This window comes from Panicum virgatum, chromosome 9N (genome assembly GCF_016808335.1).
Source record: "Panicum virgatum strain AP13 chromosome 9N, P.virgatum_v5, whole genome shotgun sequence".
Lineage (NCBI taxonomy): Eukaryota > Viridiplantae > Streptophyta > Magnoliopsida > Poales > Poaceae > Panicum > Panicum virgatum.
The window spans coordinates 65,304,208-65,321,029 of record NC_053153.1 but is presented as its reverse complement, the minus strand read 5'-3'; positions in this window follow the sequence as shown (position 1 = coordinate 65,321,029).

Sequence of the window (16,822 nt, the reverse complement as noted above, 5' to 3'; positions counted from 1 at the left end):
TTGGTATTGTTCGGAAGGACAGCGACACCTCAGTTCCATCGCTTATGGAGTCTATTTTCGCTTTAAGTTCTTACCGGGTGAAGTACTCCAAAGCGTGGCATGCAAAGCAACATGCTATAGCTCTGTTGTGGGGAGATTGGTTAGAGTCATATGCCAGGGTGCCCAGGGTGTTGACGGGCATGTCCCTCTTCAATCCAGGCATAAGATGGTTCACGTACACGGGAAACATGATGCTCCCTCATAATGGAGTGTACAAGCATGTTTTACAAAGGGTGTTCTGGTGTTTTCCCCAATGTGCTGAAGCATTCCAGCATTGCCGACCTGTGATTCTCGTGGACGCCACATTCCTGACGGGTAAATATAAGGGGGCACTAATGATGGCCGTTGCCGTGGACCCTGATAGGCAACTAGTCCCTCTAGCATTTGCTTTGACCGAAGGAGAAAACAATGACAGCTGGTCTGGGTTTATGAAGCTGGTGCAGCTGTATGTGTTGGGTCCCTCGAGACAAGTTTGTATGATATCTGACCGGCACCATGGTCTCCTAAACTGCGTTAAAGAGCACATGGATGGATTTCCACCTCTTGTGCATAGGTGGTGCATGCGACACTTTGCAGCAAACATGTGGAGGCGTCAGAAAAAGAAGGAACTAATTGGGAAACTAAAGTTGTTGTGTTCAGTGCGCACGAAGAAAACTTTTGAAGAAAAACTTGCTGATTTAGAAAAGGACATGAATGAGAGGGCCAAGGAGTGGTTGAAAGGTGAAATGGTGGACAAGGACAAATGTGCTCTTGCTTATGATGACGGGGGGTGGCGGTACGGTATCATGATCACAAACAACGCTGAGTCAGTGAACAATATATTCAAAGGTATTCGATCAAGACCTGTTGCTGGCATTGTAGAGTTCTCTTTCGAAAAGTTGAACGAGTACTTCGTCGATAGATGGGGGAAAGTTCAGAGTTTGTTGGATAAGGGTCAACAGTGGGTACTAATAGCGCATGAACACCTTGGGGATGCCGAGAATAGATCGGTGAACCAACTTGCAGCGCCTTACGGGCCTGAAAGAATGATTTATGGTGTTAGAGGAGCAGGTGGTACAAATATAGGAGGTGAGAGTCATGGAGGACGCCATTACAAAGTGGACCTCAGATCTGGAGACTATACTTGCATGACTCCACAATTGTTACACCTTCCATGCTCGCACCTAATAATGGCATGTAAGGACCGCGGTCTTTGTTTCAAAAGCCCCACTTACTTGAGTCCGTACTATGCTCGGTCGAACACAATCAAAATATGGGAGGCTAGTTTTGAACCTTACCTGGATCCATCTCAATGGCCGGAGTACAAGGGAGTAGAGTACGTGCCGGATGCGTCACTGTTGAAACCTAAGAAAGGAAGGAGGCGAAAGAAAAGGCTCAAAGGTGATATGGATGAGGTGCAAGGTCGGGCTAGTGCAGACTACGGAACCGGTGACTTTGATGAGGACAAGAGCCAAAACCGTTGCTCCAAGTGCCATAGATTTTGTTCTCAGTGCAAATGTAAGAAGAAAAAGAAATCTAAACGAAAAAGAACGGCCACAACAAGCGTTAGAAAGAGGACTAGGCATATCACACGGAGAGAGGTACAGTAGTTTGCGCTTAGTACAAATATTAATATATACATACAGTGTTTTGCATATCATTATTAGTTTGGGTTTGTCTTGGTCTTTTTTTTGGCTTATACTCATCAAGTTTTGATTCAGCATTGCAGGATGGCGCACCCCACGTTCCCCCTACTGGAGACGTTCTACGACTCCAAGCACCGAGCACACGTCCTAGTTGACCGTGGCGAGGTTAGTATTACTGTTTCTCAATAGTTCAGTTTAACTTTTTATCTGCCTCTAACGACTCCTTTGTTCCCATATTAGGTGTTGGTGCCCCTCCGCGCACGTACCCACTCCCCCTTCGGTGGGATGAGCGGTATGTGTCGTACCTTCACCGGGCTGGGATGCTTCCTCTTGCTCGAGCTGTGTGTGCAGGCCTCCCAGCGATGGATGAGCCTCTGCTAACTACTTTTGTGCACCGTTGGAGGCCGGAGACACATTCTTTTCATTTACCTTGCGGGGAGGTCAGCATGACTTTGCAAGATGTGGTGATGATTCTTGGGCTACCTTTAGAGGAAATTGCAGTGACCGGCATTATACAGACTGATGGCTAGAGAGATCTGGTAGAAGCACTGATTGGGATTCGGCCTCCAGAACCACCTGAGGGGGTCAAGGACAGGAAGACCTCAGGGGTTAGCTCGGCTTGGTTGAGGCAGAATTTTAACCATTGTCCTCAAGGAGCACCTCAGGAGGCTGTAGAGCGGTATGCTCGCGTATGGTTGTGGCACCTGTTTGGAGGTTTCCTGTTTCCTGATGGTTTGGGAAACACGATTTCATGGATGATACTTCCAATTCTGGGCCAGAAGTGGAAGAACATTGCTCAGTACAGCTGGGGGTCGGCAACTTTAGCTTGGATGTACCGGCAGCTTTGTGACACATGTCGGCAGATTGCTAATGATTCAAACCTAGGAGGTTGTGCATACCTCCTGCAAATCTGGATTTGGGAGCGCTTTCCAGTAGGCCGGCCGTACCGAGGCGAACTAGAGGTATTAATTAGCGTTGCAATCTCACTTTTCGTTGGCGGGACATTAAATGATTTTTGGATAACCATAATTTTCCTCCTTTTGCAGCCGTGGCCGCACCATGATGAAGACTCTAGGCCCACCGTTGCTTACTGTTGGAAGAACATGGGAGCTGTAAGAGGGGATCCTGCACATTGCTACATGCATTACATGGACGACCTAGACTGCCTCACTCAAAATCAGGTTATAACCTTCATACCGTTCTGTAAATAAATGCTTCTGTCTACATGATTTCTAATGCGTCCGTGGTATCTAGATCTTCTGGACACCGTACAGTAGAGACGAGCTGGACGAGTTGGAACTGAGTGACATTTGCACACGCGATGCTGAACTGTGGAGGACTTGCGTGCCTTTGATTTTTTTCTTTGTAGTCGAGATGCACTTGCCGCACCGTGTCAAGAGATAGTTCGGCAGATTGCAAGACTTCCCTCTGGAGGGAATTTCGACGTCCCAAGCTTTGCATAGGTACATTTTATGCCTTCAAATTCATTTCTCTTTACCAATATTATTTCACTAATAGACCGCTCTTATGTCAGTATTGACAGGAAGAAACTGTACACTGAGAATGATTGGCGTGTAAAACACGCACAGCCACTGGCACAGTGGGAACAAAGGCAAAGGATGCATTCGAAAAGTGGACCGGCACATAGGCACAACCATTACAAGGAGTACCTTCGGTGGCTTCATTCAGTGGCTAGAGTTTCAGTCAAGCCACCACAATCCACTGAACCTATAGAAGACCACGCGGACACCGACGATGATGATGACATCATCGATGAGTACGATGAGATCACTCGTGGAGGAGTTCAGCCCGAACGGGGCCCTTTGCAGAACTACATGGTACATCACGCTCTTTGTTTGACATTTCCTTACGTTTGGACATTTTCAATTATTTTTGGACTAACTGAATCCAAATAGGCACAACAACTCGGACGCCTTGCTAACGAGGCTGGTGTGTCAATGGCTCATGCAAACGAAGGAGACAATACCAGAGGGCACTTTAGGGCATTTGTCGAGGTTACTATCTTTCCTTTAATCCGAATGTAACCGGTTCTCTGAAATATAGTTCAATGGGTAATGACTCACATATTGCTCTTTGATACAGAGAGTCCGTCGGAGCTGCAGGCGGATGGCCGCTAGGCTCAATTGCATGGCTCGGCCAGACGAGGCGTTTGGTCCACAGGCCTCTGGTGCGGGAACTTCAAGTGCACGTGGCCCCACTTGTAGCATACGGACACCGATTCACTATGGTGCCGCAACCGCTACAACTCCTGGGCATTCCGGTTCGAGAAGCCGTTCAAGGTCCACTTCCAGGACTGGTTCACGTGCCTTGTCAAGGGGCAAAGCTATCCAATCATCCGAAGGTAGTGAAGAGTCCGACCGGCAAGGCGACTCAGAAGATGAGGACCCAAGCTTTCAGGTGCTTAGGATGTCGCAGATGTTTGATGCTCCCCCAGCTACGCAGACTCAGGGCGAATCAAGCCAGGTAAGCATGCGTAATTCAAATCATATAACTTGTACGGAACATTGGTCTTCTATATGCTTTGAATACTTTACCTTTGCAATGCAGGGACCTCGAGACGCTCCTTGAGACTCGGGAAATGCTTCCCCTCTGCCACGCCGACAAAGGCGTGTTTGTGACCACACCGACGTCAGTAGAGGGAACGTGCTCCCAACAGCCCCTGGAAGGCAACGGCGCCGCAATGACCCTTTCAGCACTGTCGAACAGCAGCGCCGCCGTAGATAAAGCAACGAGCTCCCAGTTGTGTGCGTGTATGATTTGTGTTGACCTTGTCAAAATCTAGATACTTATTTTTGTGTGTCATGCACTCTTTGTATTCGTGTTTATCTTGCACTATGAAACCTATGAATCTTGTAGTGGCACTATTTGTGTGTTTGATGCACTATATGTAAGACTGTCGCACTCTGGTATTCTTTGTATTCGCTTGGGTTTCTTGTGTCTGGTGATTTGCTTTGGAGCTGTGTAGGGCCACGAGCAGGCAACACTTGGTGACCTCAGACATCAGGGCGAGTCGCAGCAGGCAGATGTAGAGAGGACTCTAGGCTCATACATTCACAAACCTGGCGTAATTACTGTCATGCCAGGTGTGTTGGCGCGACCAAACTTCACTGTCATGCCATGAGGATGGCGCATCTAAGACTGGCACCGAGAAGAAAGGCTTAGCCTGATTCCCAGGCCTGTCGCGCCGTCGAAACTGGCGCGACAAAGTCAACCTGTCGCGCCGTCAAGACCGGCGCGACAAAAGTAGTCTGTCGCGCCACCGTCTCCGTTTGCGCATAGTGGCATGTTTCAGCGGGGCATTGGCGCGACAAGAGGCCTGTCGCGCCACTACCATTGGTGCGACAGGCCTCTTGTCGCGCCAACGTCCCTCCTTGCCCAGAGAGGGCTGTTTCGGCGAGCCATTGGCTCGACAGCAGGCCTGTCGCGCCACGGACGACGACACGACTAAGTTTTGTGCATTTTCCCATAATTCTGAGATCTGAGATGAAGGAAGGGGCTGTGTAGTTTTTTCATAATTTAGAGATGGGCCTTCACTCCTTTCACTACCCTTGGCCTTCACTCCTTTCACTACCCTTGGCCTTCACTCCTTTCACTACTCCTTTTACCTCCTCAAATTCATTAGTGAGAATTTAACCATCCCAAACTACTCCAATCAAAATATAGTGAATCGCATGATCCATAAATTGACATGGCACAATATATGAGGTTGAATGAATTGTGGAGGTAACTGCAAATGAACTAACTGTTTAGATTGGTGAATATTAATCATTATTCTACTATATGAGGCCAAAGGTCGCTATTTGTGGTACATAATAAAACACGGTGGATTAGTAAGGGAAGAAAAAGGAGATGAAATGAGTGCTTTGGTTCGCTGTTTGCGGCAGTCTTGTCAGCTTTGCACTGTCGGTCGTCAGTGCGCTTTTCAGTGTCTGGTCATATCAAGGAAACTTTTCATTGTCTGATCATATCCAGGAAACTTTTCAGTGTCTGATCATATCAACAGAACTGTTCCGCTTTGCACTGTTGATGTTCAGTGCGCTACTAGTAATAGCCTTTTCAGTGATGCATCATATCCGCTACAGTCACAGATAGCATTTTCAATAATGTCCGCCATGCCAGGATCGAGGTGTGTCCTAGGTGTAATATATCAATATCTCGACCATGTCGTTCACGCTGAACATTGTAAGCAGCTAGCGAAACCCAAACTAAGACAAACCATGTCATGGATGCAAGGGCCGATCGATCCGCCTCCTCCACAACCAAACTTAGAAGTGAGAACCAGAGCATTCTACGGTGCGCACAATGCCCTTCCAGTAGAATTCTGGCCGCCATGCCACCATGGAGACGATGCTGTTGTACAGGTCTACGAGCATTTTGGTGATGCCGTAAGACGGTTCCTCCATTGCCCTTACTACGAGGTTTTTATATATTTCACCTGTCTCTTGTATGCAAATTTATGATGAAATGTTGACATATAACTCTTTTTAATTGAATGTAGACTAGTGATTGTGGGTTCACTTATTGGATTGATGGCCCTATGGAAGTTCATATCCAAGAATACATACGTCACCTGCGCGTACTGAACCAGCAAAAGGACATAGAGATCAATATGAAGCATGATCAAATCAACCAAATTTTACATGAGAATCAAGAACATGCCCATCGCCTCAACAACATTGAGGCGGAGAAGTCGACAATGGCCGAGCGCATCACTCAACTAGAAGAAGAGCTGCGCCAGGAGCGTGCCAATAACTTGACGCGACGCTTCATGCCACCGATAGTTTCGGGACGACGGAGCTATTATGGTTAGAGGAGATGCATCTCTATTTGCAAAGCAACAATCTTGTAGGTGTCATGTATCGTTCTAGTTCTCTAGTTGGCACCGAGCGCATCTACTATTCTATATTCGCATTTGGAATATCATGTGTCATTCTAGTAATCTCTCTCAATGTTGAAGGTGTCATGTACTTTTCGATGCAATCCTAAATTATGTATCCATCTAAGTTGTAATCCTCAATTATGATATATGTATCCATCTACCATGCAATATTAAATCCAAAAGTTGTAGTTCACAAATTCGAGATCACCCTGCATTGCATCATGAATGAAATAAAATATAGTCTCAATTTAACAACCATACAAAGTCCATTACACAAACAACATAGTCCATTACACAAACGAGATACTTAACTAAAGTCTCTAACACATAGGTCTTGTACGCGAAATTACAGTCTGAAACTCAAGCAAAGTCCATTAAATAAATAATATAGAACAAATACGATACATCCTAATCCGAGTCGCAGTCCGCAAGCAACTCGTCCTCACCCCAATCATCATCTTCATTGTCCACCCAATTAGGGATGTCAACTGCTTTTCCTTTCCTATCAGACTGGTGATTCTGGGCAGGTAAGTCTCCTACAAGTGCCTTCATTGCCTCCATTTGAGTAGCTCTAACACCCAAAACCTCCATGCTCGCGGATGACACATCCTTCTCAACGTTGGGCACCTTGTGTGGCAGATCAGCAACTAGGGCCTGCATTGCCTCCATCTGAGCCTCTTGAGCTAAATCCTCCATCTTTTTCATTTCTTCCATCCTCTTCTTAGCCTCCAATTTTTGAAAATATTCTTCCCATGAACCCTTTGGGTATTTAGCTTCCGGATCAACAGTAATACCTTTCTTTGCTCTTTCCTCCCTTAACCTCTGCCTCTCCATCTCCTCCTCCTTCTTCTTCTCATAATTTGCCAAAAGCTCCCTATCTGTGAGGGGCCGTGGGTACTTGCTTCGGTTCCTCCTCCAATAAACAATGCCATCCTCAAGAGTTGCCTTTTATGCTGCCTTCTTTCCATACTCACGCCGTAGGTCTTGGAGTACAGGCCCTGACAGAAATGACTCAAGGGGCAAAGTAACTTGGTAATCCTTCCTTATCTTCAATTTTCTATTTAAAGTGTCTCCAGATTTCCAAGGCTCATTTGTTCTGCCCAATTGCAACATTAGCTCATACCGGCCTTCGAACCACTCCCAATCACATGTCCTTCACTCCTGAAAAATTATTGAGAGCCAAACATTCAGAAATGTTAATATACCAAGTACTAGCACAATGACCGAATCATAAGGAGTTTCAACTTTGTGGTTAATATACGAACCCAATACTCTCCGTAGCTATTGCCACAGTAATATCCGTAGCCAAGCTCAAAAGGAACTATGCCTTTTGTGGGCAGAATACCACACTTGCATCGAAGACTAGGAGTAGTTGTACATGGCCATGGCTTCTTCCCACTCTCAAATTCTCGCACTTCCTCTTCTGTCGGCCAATGAGATCTAGGACCATAAATATACTCATTGAAGTCACATGCCGGCCATCCATCCTGCATGACACATAACATTAGCCACATAATTACAGCAAAATTAAAGAATCAATGCTACGTTACATGACACTTACTCTAGTCTTTAGCGAGCATCTAAAAAAGGGAGTGAACTTTGGAGGGACACCAATATTAGGCCTTTGAAGTTTGGCACGAACACCGCAATGACATTTGGGAGGATTGTTCACACGATATATAGCAGCTTCTTGCTTCTCTTCCTCTGTCATAGGTGGTGGATTTGGTGGGGGAGGGACCCATCGTCTAAACTCATTGTACGCCCACGACTCTGACCGATAATAAGGGAACAGCCGAATTCTAGGATCGAACTTATCTGGACTATCGATCCACTGAAAGAAAAAGCAGTGGCAAGGATTCAATGAATCATTCCACTTGCATATGTAGAATGCTCTACCGGCCGTCTTGGGATGCCTCGATTGCTTCACTACTGCCAGCTGATTGCCCGGTTCACAACGACAGAATGGAACTGGAAGGGCAGGAGGGACTGTGCATCCTCATCACACTCGGATGGGTACTGTCCACCACCAAGCAGCTTGTACCGGGCATCGCTCATTGCCATGTGTACTGTAGATACATAAATTCCATTGCCATGTGAAATAAACAAAATACTTATGGAAACAAAAACAAAATACTTATGGAAACAAAGTATATACTAATTAAGCACAATATACCAGCGTTCAAAATATAATATGTACATTCGTAAAACTATGAAATAAAATTACATGTAACTCATATTAACATCCCCACTACTCAATCCTAGAAATCATATTAATCGATGCATGCACGTACTACCTCTCGTCCAAATCGAGAGCAGAGTACCATCTACGTATCATCTAAAGCCCTAATCATGAGAAAACTATCAACAACACCAACATTTCTCATATCAAGAACCTAACCCTAATAAAAAAACCACCAATAACTACTAATGCACACGCTTAAACGATGAGATATTAGGGGCAATACCTTCGGACAAGGATGGGGAACGATTTCCCCCACTTTTTCCCCTCAAAAAATTCGAATTGGGGGGGGGGGATCTTGGGGGGGGGCGGCGGCCGGCGGCGTCGCCCTGGCTGCAGCTCTGGTCGGGGAGGAGGAGGGAAAGAAAGAGAGGGTGGGGGAAGGTGCCGGCGCGGGCCCAGGACATTTGCCTTGTCGCGCCAGCCCGCATGGCGCGACAGGCTTGTCGCGTGTGACATCCCGAAAAACTTACCAAATAAATCACACGCTAAAAACAATTTTAAAAATAATTTTTCATCGTTGAGCTCAGTTAACCCTAAACCCTAATCTGAATTTTCTGCCGTCCCAACACCCGAGTTCATTCAACGTTCTGTCTTTCCTTTTTTCCGCCGACCGTACCCCTCCCCTTTTTCCTCGTCGCCGTCCCGTCCCGCGCCGCTCGGCGGCTTGTCACCCACGCGCGACCGCCGGCCGCGATCGGCGCCGGCGCACTCTCTCTCTCTCTTTCTCTCCCCCTCTTTTTTTCTTTTTCCCTTCTTTTCCTTTTTTCCGTTTTTCTTTTCTTTTCCTTTTCTTTTCTCCTCCCTCCTCCCTTCTCCTCTCTCCTTCCTCTGCTCCCGCGCACCGCTCGGCCCGTACCGACCAGCCCTGGCTCTTCGAGCCCCGCCGCTCCTCACGCGCAGCCCGGCCCGGCTCCCCCTCCCCTCTCCCGCGTGTTGCGGGGTGGCCCGCTCGCGCGCGCACGCACGCGGTACACCGAGCCGCGACGCACGTGCCACACCGCGGCCGCCTGCCCAGCGCCGGCCCTGCTCCTCGCCCACGCTCACGCACCGCGCACCCCGCCTGCTCAGCCCGCACGCCTCGCCCTCCTGTGCCGCAGCGCCTCGCCGCCGCCTGCTTCCCACGCGTGCGCACGCACACGCACGCCTGAGCCCGCCACGCCGCGGCGCACCGAGTCGCGCACGCCGCGATACGGGCTCGCCCGCGCACGCGTCCATGCCGCCCGACCACGCGCAGCCACCCACCGCCTTCCCCTCCACGCGCCCCACGCGCTGCACACCACGCTGCCGCGCTGAGCTCGCCGCGCCGCCCGGCACAGCGCCGCCGCCTCGCCGCTCGCGCCGCTCGGCGACAAGTACAGCGTCCGCCCCCCCCATGTGCCACAGTGGTCGGCGCGAATCGAGCTGTCGCGACGCCAATCGCCATTAAGGCGCCCCACCGAACTCGCCGGACCGCCACCGACACGGCTCCTCCCCTCCACCGCCTCGCCACAGCCATTCCTTGGCTATAAATACGCCCTTCGCGCGCCTCCGCTCGTCCACGAACCCGCTCAACTTCTGCGCGCCCCTTCCTGGCCTTGCAGCGCCGCCGCCGCGACCACCTCCACCCACCGCCGCCGGCCCTCGTCGCCCCACCTCCTCGCGCCGTCCCAGCTCGAGGTAGGACCGGGAATCGAACCCCCATGGCCTCCTCCACCTTTTCCCCTCCTACCCGGTCGCTGTCAAGGCCCCAGGACCGCCGGCCGGGGCCGCCCGCGCCCCTCACGCCCCTCCCCTGTTTCCCCGGTCGGGAGGAAGAGGAAAAGGGCAAATATGCCCAAAACCCCCTCCCCTCTCTTCTAATTGCTTAAGAGCCCTTCCACCTTTTAACCTTTTTGCAAATTAAACCCTTCCTTTATTATATTTCAAAATAAACCCTTCCCTCATATAAACATATCTATAAATAAACCCCCGACCTTTTTCAAAATGACCCAGATAAACTCTAAAATACCAAACAGGCCCCTGCCTTCTCAAGAATAATTACAAACAGGTCCCTGACTCCTTATTTAACCCCAAAACCTTTATATAACCTATCATTCCATGTGCCAAACAACCTCAGATCGACCAGAAACTTTACCACGCCTCTCATAACATAGTTTTGGCCATGCCATTAGGAAACCGCCCAAAAATCTTACTTCTATCTCCACATCTTAATTGTTTCTGATTCGAGCTCAATGATAAAACTTTTATTTCTTTTTCTTGATTGTGTGTTTGTTTGTATACGTCGTAGATCATGGTGTGAACGAAGGAGAGCCTGTGGACGAGCAGTACTGCGAGCAAGCGAACGAAGACCAGTTCTGCGACCTCGAGCCCGAAGGACGGCACTTCGATCAGGACCTCCCGGAAGGATTCGAAGACGGCAAGTTCAATCTCATCCTTTGATGCATGCTTTTATCCTAGTTTTTATAAACACAACCTATTGGCCTGTTTTACAAAATTGCATATGTTTTGCCTGCTGAAAACACGGTTGGATAGCCACCCCTTGATTTGTTATAACCATTCCTTGACCACCTAGGTTAATGTCTGAATGCGTTTGGACGTTAATCGCTACTAGAGCGCTCAGGACCTTAAACTCAATACAATTTGTTTTATAAAGGAAAATATGTGTGTGTGGGAAGGGAAAATGTGAAATTTTAAAAGATGAGTTTATACGGGATGGATGACATTTCTGTGTGATTTGCCGATGGGTGTGCTCGTGCGGTCGTGCCTGTGTGGCAGAGCAAGGAAGGGAGATATCCATCTTGTCACAACTAAGGACCGAGTTGGTGTGTCATCTCACCTAACTCCACTATCGTGCAAACCACTCGACCGTTGAATGGGCAACGGCTTAGCATAAACCCCACTAGTTAGTCTGATAGTCATCAGGAAGCTGAGAGCAACGGGTGATCAAAGAGAAGGGAATAGCTTTGTGTGACTTATGCCCCGATTAAAACCTCTGTGATAGGTCAATGACCCCTTGGTGGATCCCGTGATGGCTAGTCAGGTCTAGCTAAGGTGGGTAATGGCTTTGTTGGGATCTACACCGACACTACGGTGTTCGAGCTGTGGTACCCCGCTTGTGGGTAAAGTTGCACACCTCTGCAAAGTTAAAATCTATTCGAATAGCCGTGCCCACGGTACTGGGCGAGTTACGGTATGGTCACATAACTAGTGTTTCTTTTGGGATGGGTTGGCGTGAGTTATTTTGGGAAGGTGTCCGGCAGTTGTGCCGTGTGCTACGGCGGATGAGGAGTCCGGTAGCAGCTTAAAATTTGGGTCCTGTGTGGGCCAACATTATGTGATATTCGGTACAAAGAAAACTTGCTTTGAAAATCCTTTCTTTCAAATGAACCCTTGCATAAAATCTAGCTTTCCGCAAAATTAAATCTTAGTCTTATCCTTGATTTACCCTGTGCATTATATTCTGTTTATACCCCTCCGTGGGTGTGGTTGGACTTGCTGAGTACGTTTGTACTCACCCCATTCTTAATTTCTACAGAGGAAGATCCAGACTTCGTTCCCGAAGACGTCGAGTAGGGTACCGTCCTGTACCTAGCCTTGCCTGTGGATTAGGGTCACCCGCAGGAGGTTCCGCATGGCGCAAGACTCTGATGACCCCCTCTTCGTAGTGAATGTAGTTGTGTGGGTTTTAGTTGTAATCCTCGCGATAGTGGCGCTTCACTGCCCATTACCGCGTAGAGTTGTACGGTGATGAACCATCTGATATAATAAATGTGTCATCAGCCTCCTGGGATTGATATTGGTATCACATTTAAGTCTTCTCTTATGAGGGGACGCTTCATCGCGCCAGTGCATGTGGCGCGACAGGTTGGCCACGCCGCGTGGCCCTCCCTGTCGCGCCGCATGCACTGGCGCGACAGAGGCTATCTGTCGCGCCGGGGCAAGTGGCCGACCAAACGGGCTACTCCCTGCAAATAAAAATCAATACGGGTTGAAATTAAAATATTATTAAAAAAAGGTTAAAAAAACATTGTGGTTCCTCGCCCTCCCTCGTTCCTGCGTCTAGTCGGGCGTCGGCCCCTGCTTGGGCTCGCCACTTGCCCGCTTGGGTGGGCATTCGGGTAGCCCGAAAAATTTCGGGTCGAGTTTTCGAGTTTTCAAAATTTCAGGTTTTGAAATTTGATATCCGAAATTTGCCCGAAAAAATGAAAACCCGACATTTCGGGTACCCGAAAATTCGGATTCGGATTCGGGTATACCCGTATTACCCAAAGCAGCGGTGTGCCTGTGTCACAGCTTGAGTGGCGGCGGAGGCTCGGCCAAGGCGCCCCCACAGTGGTGGCTCGCCTAGCGCGCAGAGATCGGCGATGGAGGCGGCGGCGCGGCGCCGACTGCACTACCGGTGGGGGTGGTGGCGGGGACGAGGGCGTCGAAGGGCGGCGGCGGCCGGCGAGGGTGGGGCAAGGGCGGACGGTGGTGCCGACTGCACCGGCAGCCGGCGGGGGTGGAGGCGGGGCGGGGGCGTCGTCGAGAAGCAAGCCAGCGAGGAGTGAGGAGGGCAGCGGCCGGGGTGGGGTGGGGTGGGTGCAGCGCAGTGGGCGGCGGCGGCCGGCGAGGGTGGGGCGAGGCGGACGGCAGTGCAGAACTTCACCCGGCGGCCGGCGGGGGTGGAGGCGGGACTGGGGTGACGCATCGTCGTGGGGCGAGCCGGCGAGGAGGGTGGCAGGCGGCGCCCGGGGTGGGGTGGATGCAGCGCAGGGCCGACAGTGTGCAGTGGCGGCATGGGGGTTGGGAGCACCGAGCACGGGATCGGGAGCTCAGCTGCCCAGGGTTAGGGTTAGGAGGGGTTTGGTGGGCTGGGCTGGAAATATGAGTATGAGTGGGCTGAAACTAATGATATTTTTGGGCTGGGCACATGTTCGGGTTTTTCGGATAGTTCGGGTACCGTGGGCTGATACTCGAATTAACTGTAATAATTTCGGGTACCGTGGATTAGAACCCGAATTAAGGTTTGGGTTTTTCCAACTCGAGCTCGGGTTTTTCGGGTTCGGATTTCGAGTATTCTGCCCACTCCTCTGCCACCCGTCGGGGCCCGCGGCACCGTTTGGCCGTGCCCTGACTCGATCCTGGCGGCACTCCTCGGCTTCTCCACGGCTGCACGCCAGCCAACAGTTGCCTCTCGCCTCCTGCCCGGCGGCCGGTTGCCCCGATGTGTCCGCGCTCGTGTTTGATACTGCTAGTAAATACTTCTCTCCCTCTCACTCTAATCCATAATTTCATTAAGTACTGATTCCATTTGTATTATTTCTGAATTCAGACATTGATGAGTGATTAATTGAATATTTGGTACATCCATATGTACTGTTGTTGCGTGTTCTTGATCATTAAATTGGCGTTGATTCTACCAATGGCAATTGCAATAGTGGAAGGAGTATTTTCTGGATTGAATCTAGTGAAGACTTAAATAAGAAAATCGTATGTGTGATGAGTTAATGAATAATTGTTTGGTCACTTTCATTTATGATCAAATTTTCTCTAGTATAAGTGAGAATGACATAATCCACACTTTCATGGCATGAGGAAGCGTAAAGCAAAAGGATTAAACTAGACTAGTATTTGTCATCTTGTATTTATGTAAGATTTAATTGATGTTGCAGCTTTTTATATTGTAAATTATTTGAGTTTTGAACTGATTTGTTGAATTGAATGTAATATAAGACTTTTTTTACTTATGCTATTACAAATTTGATCATTATATACCATATTGTTGACAAAGTGCTGTTAAATAATACCGGATCGCACACACCCTAGTTTCTATTTTTGGGTCCGCCGCTGGGTAATATGCAGGGGGCAATGTGCCTAAAAAAACCCGTCCCGATCCCCAGCAGCACGCCCATGTGGCGCCATTCAATTCGACCTGTATCGAGCATGGGGGAGGCCTCTGTGATGGCGAGGATTGCGCCAGTGATGGCGCGCGGCCGTCTGCCCCGGCTGGTTCTGATTACATCGGGTCGAGTTGGGTTCCGCGCGCACGTGAATGCGGGCCTGGTCCAGCCAGACCACACCGCTGGAATGGGCTTCGTAGTCGGGCCGTGCTGTGCTTGCAACTTTTTGGGCTTGCCGCCCTCCAACAAATCGTGTACAAACGCATGTAGACGTGCTGTGCGTGACGCTGATTTCGGCGGGTGGAAAAAAGCTAGCCGATTTAGGCTGATTCAACAATTATTTGTGAAAGGGAATTTAATGAGCCTAATTTGGTGTGTTTAGTTCCCCCAATTTGAAAAAAAGCTAGCCGATTTTGGTGTGTTTAGTTCCTCCAATTTGAAATTTTGAAAGAGAATCTTTTCACATTATTTTAAGTATTAAACATAGATTAATCACAAAACTAATTATAGATTTTATCTGTAAACTACGAGACGAATCTAATGAGCCTAATTAATTCATCATTAGCACATGTTTATTGTATATTTACTGTAGCAATTTAGTACCTAATCACGACCTAATTTATTAGATTCATCTCGCGATTTACAGTCTATTTGTGTGATGGATTATTTTCGACTACATTTAATACACCATGCAGGTGATTTATAAATCTTTTGGAATTTTGAATTTGGAATCTAAACAAGACCTAAAGCTAAAATAAACTAAAAGCAGACATGCCAAATAGAGTTAGAAGAAGATTAACAGGTAGGGTAGCTGTTCCCTCAGTGGGCTTGGTGCTATTCGGGTCAGAATTCGATAAGGCCGTAGCCTGCGGCAGCTCTGAGCTCTCGTTTTATGTGGCGAGGAACCAAGGGTATATCCGACACGCCGCGGACTCTGCCGCCAGAACATTTCGTGTGTGGCGCGGACCGTAGCTGCCACCTGCCATACAGAGGGTATCTCTATCTCAGCAGCCAACATCGGTCGTGGCTCTAAATTCTGTGCCATCATCATCTGCCCGCAGTTCAGCCACGAAGTGAACCGCTGGACCTATACCCTCGCAAAAAAAAAATCTATAGTATGAATAAAGCATCGTCTGAAAGAAAAGATGCAGTTGAAGCTTTTCAAAAAATAGAAAAAATAGAAAAGATGCAGTTGCACAGCGTACCACGACGTCAGCGGCTGAACTTTCCTTCTTTTTTCTTCTCCTGACAGAACACTCGTCCTGCATTATTTTTCGTTTCGTTACGTCGTGTACTGGCCTCTATGGCCGAGCCGTGATTGGCCGCTGCTTGAGTCAGAGTTCAACGATTTCGTTTCCACGTGTCAGTATGTCGCGCCGTGGGTGCAGTGACTTTTGGAGCTCTTCCTATCCTGCGTGTCCGATCACGTGCGGATGAACTGGAAGAGCTGAGGCAACGACTTTTTCCTTTTGTACTCTCGCATGATGAATGCAAAGGTTCTGGCCATCTTTGAGAAATCCCAACGAGATTCAATGCCTCGTTTAGGCTCGGGAAAATATATCGTATAGGCTTATCAAGGGAATGTCTAAGGGTATGTTTGGATCGGAGGGTTTAAAGTCGAGTGCTAAATTTTAGGTATATCTTTACTAAAGTTTGTAAGTTTTAGCTAAACATTAGCACACTATATTAGCACTTCTGTTTGGATACAATAGTGCTAAAGTCCTCACTTTTATCGTTAGTACTCATTCCGTCCCAAATTATTAGTTATTTTGACTTTTCTAGATTCATATTCTTTACTGTGCACCTAGACGTAATCAGGGTCGGTTCTATAATTTTAAAAGCCCTTGGGCAAGCAAGAAGACAAGGGCACGTTGAACTAAATTTTAATATCAAAATTATAGTATATAGTGCGAATAATAAAAATTACTTTACAATATATGTATAGCTACTAAAGTATAATAATAATGTAATATAAACTAAAATAATAACAATTCTGATTATATCAAATAAAATTATAAAACTTCGGTGCCTCGTAAAAATCGCCTTCAGGCATATCTAGGTGCAAAATCTTCAAGAACTGTATCACCATTGATATCATCTAAAATATCCTTCTCAATGCTACATATAACCAAGCCTTTCAATCTTTCTTATAACA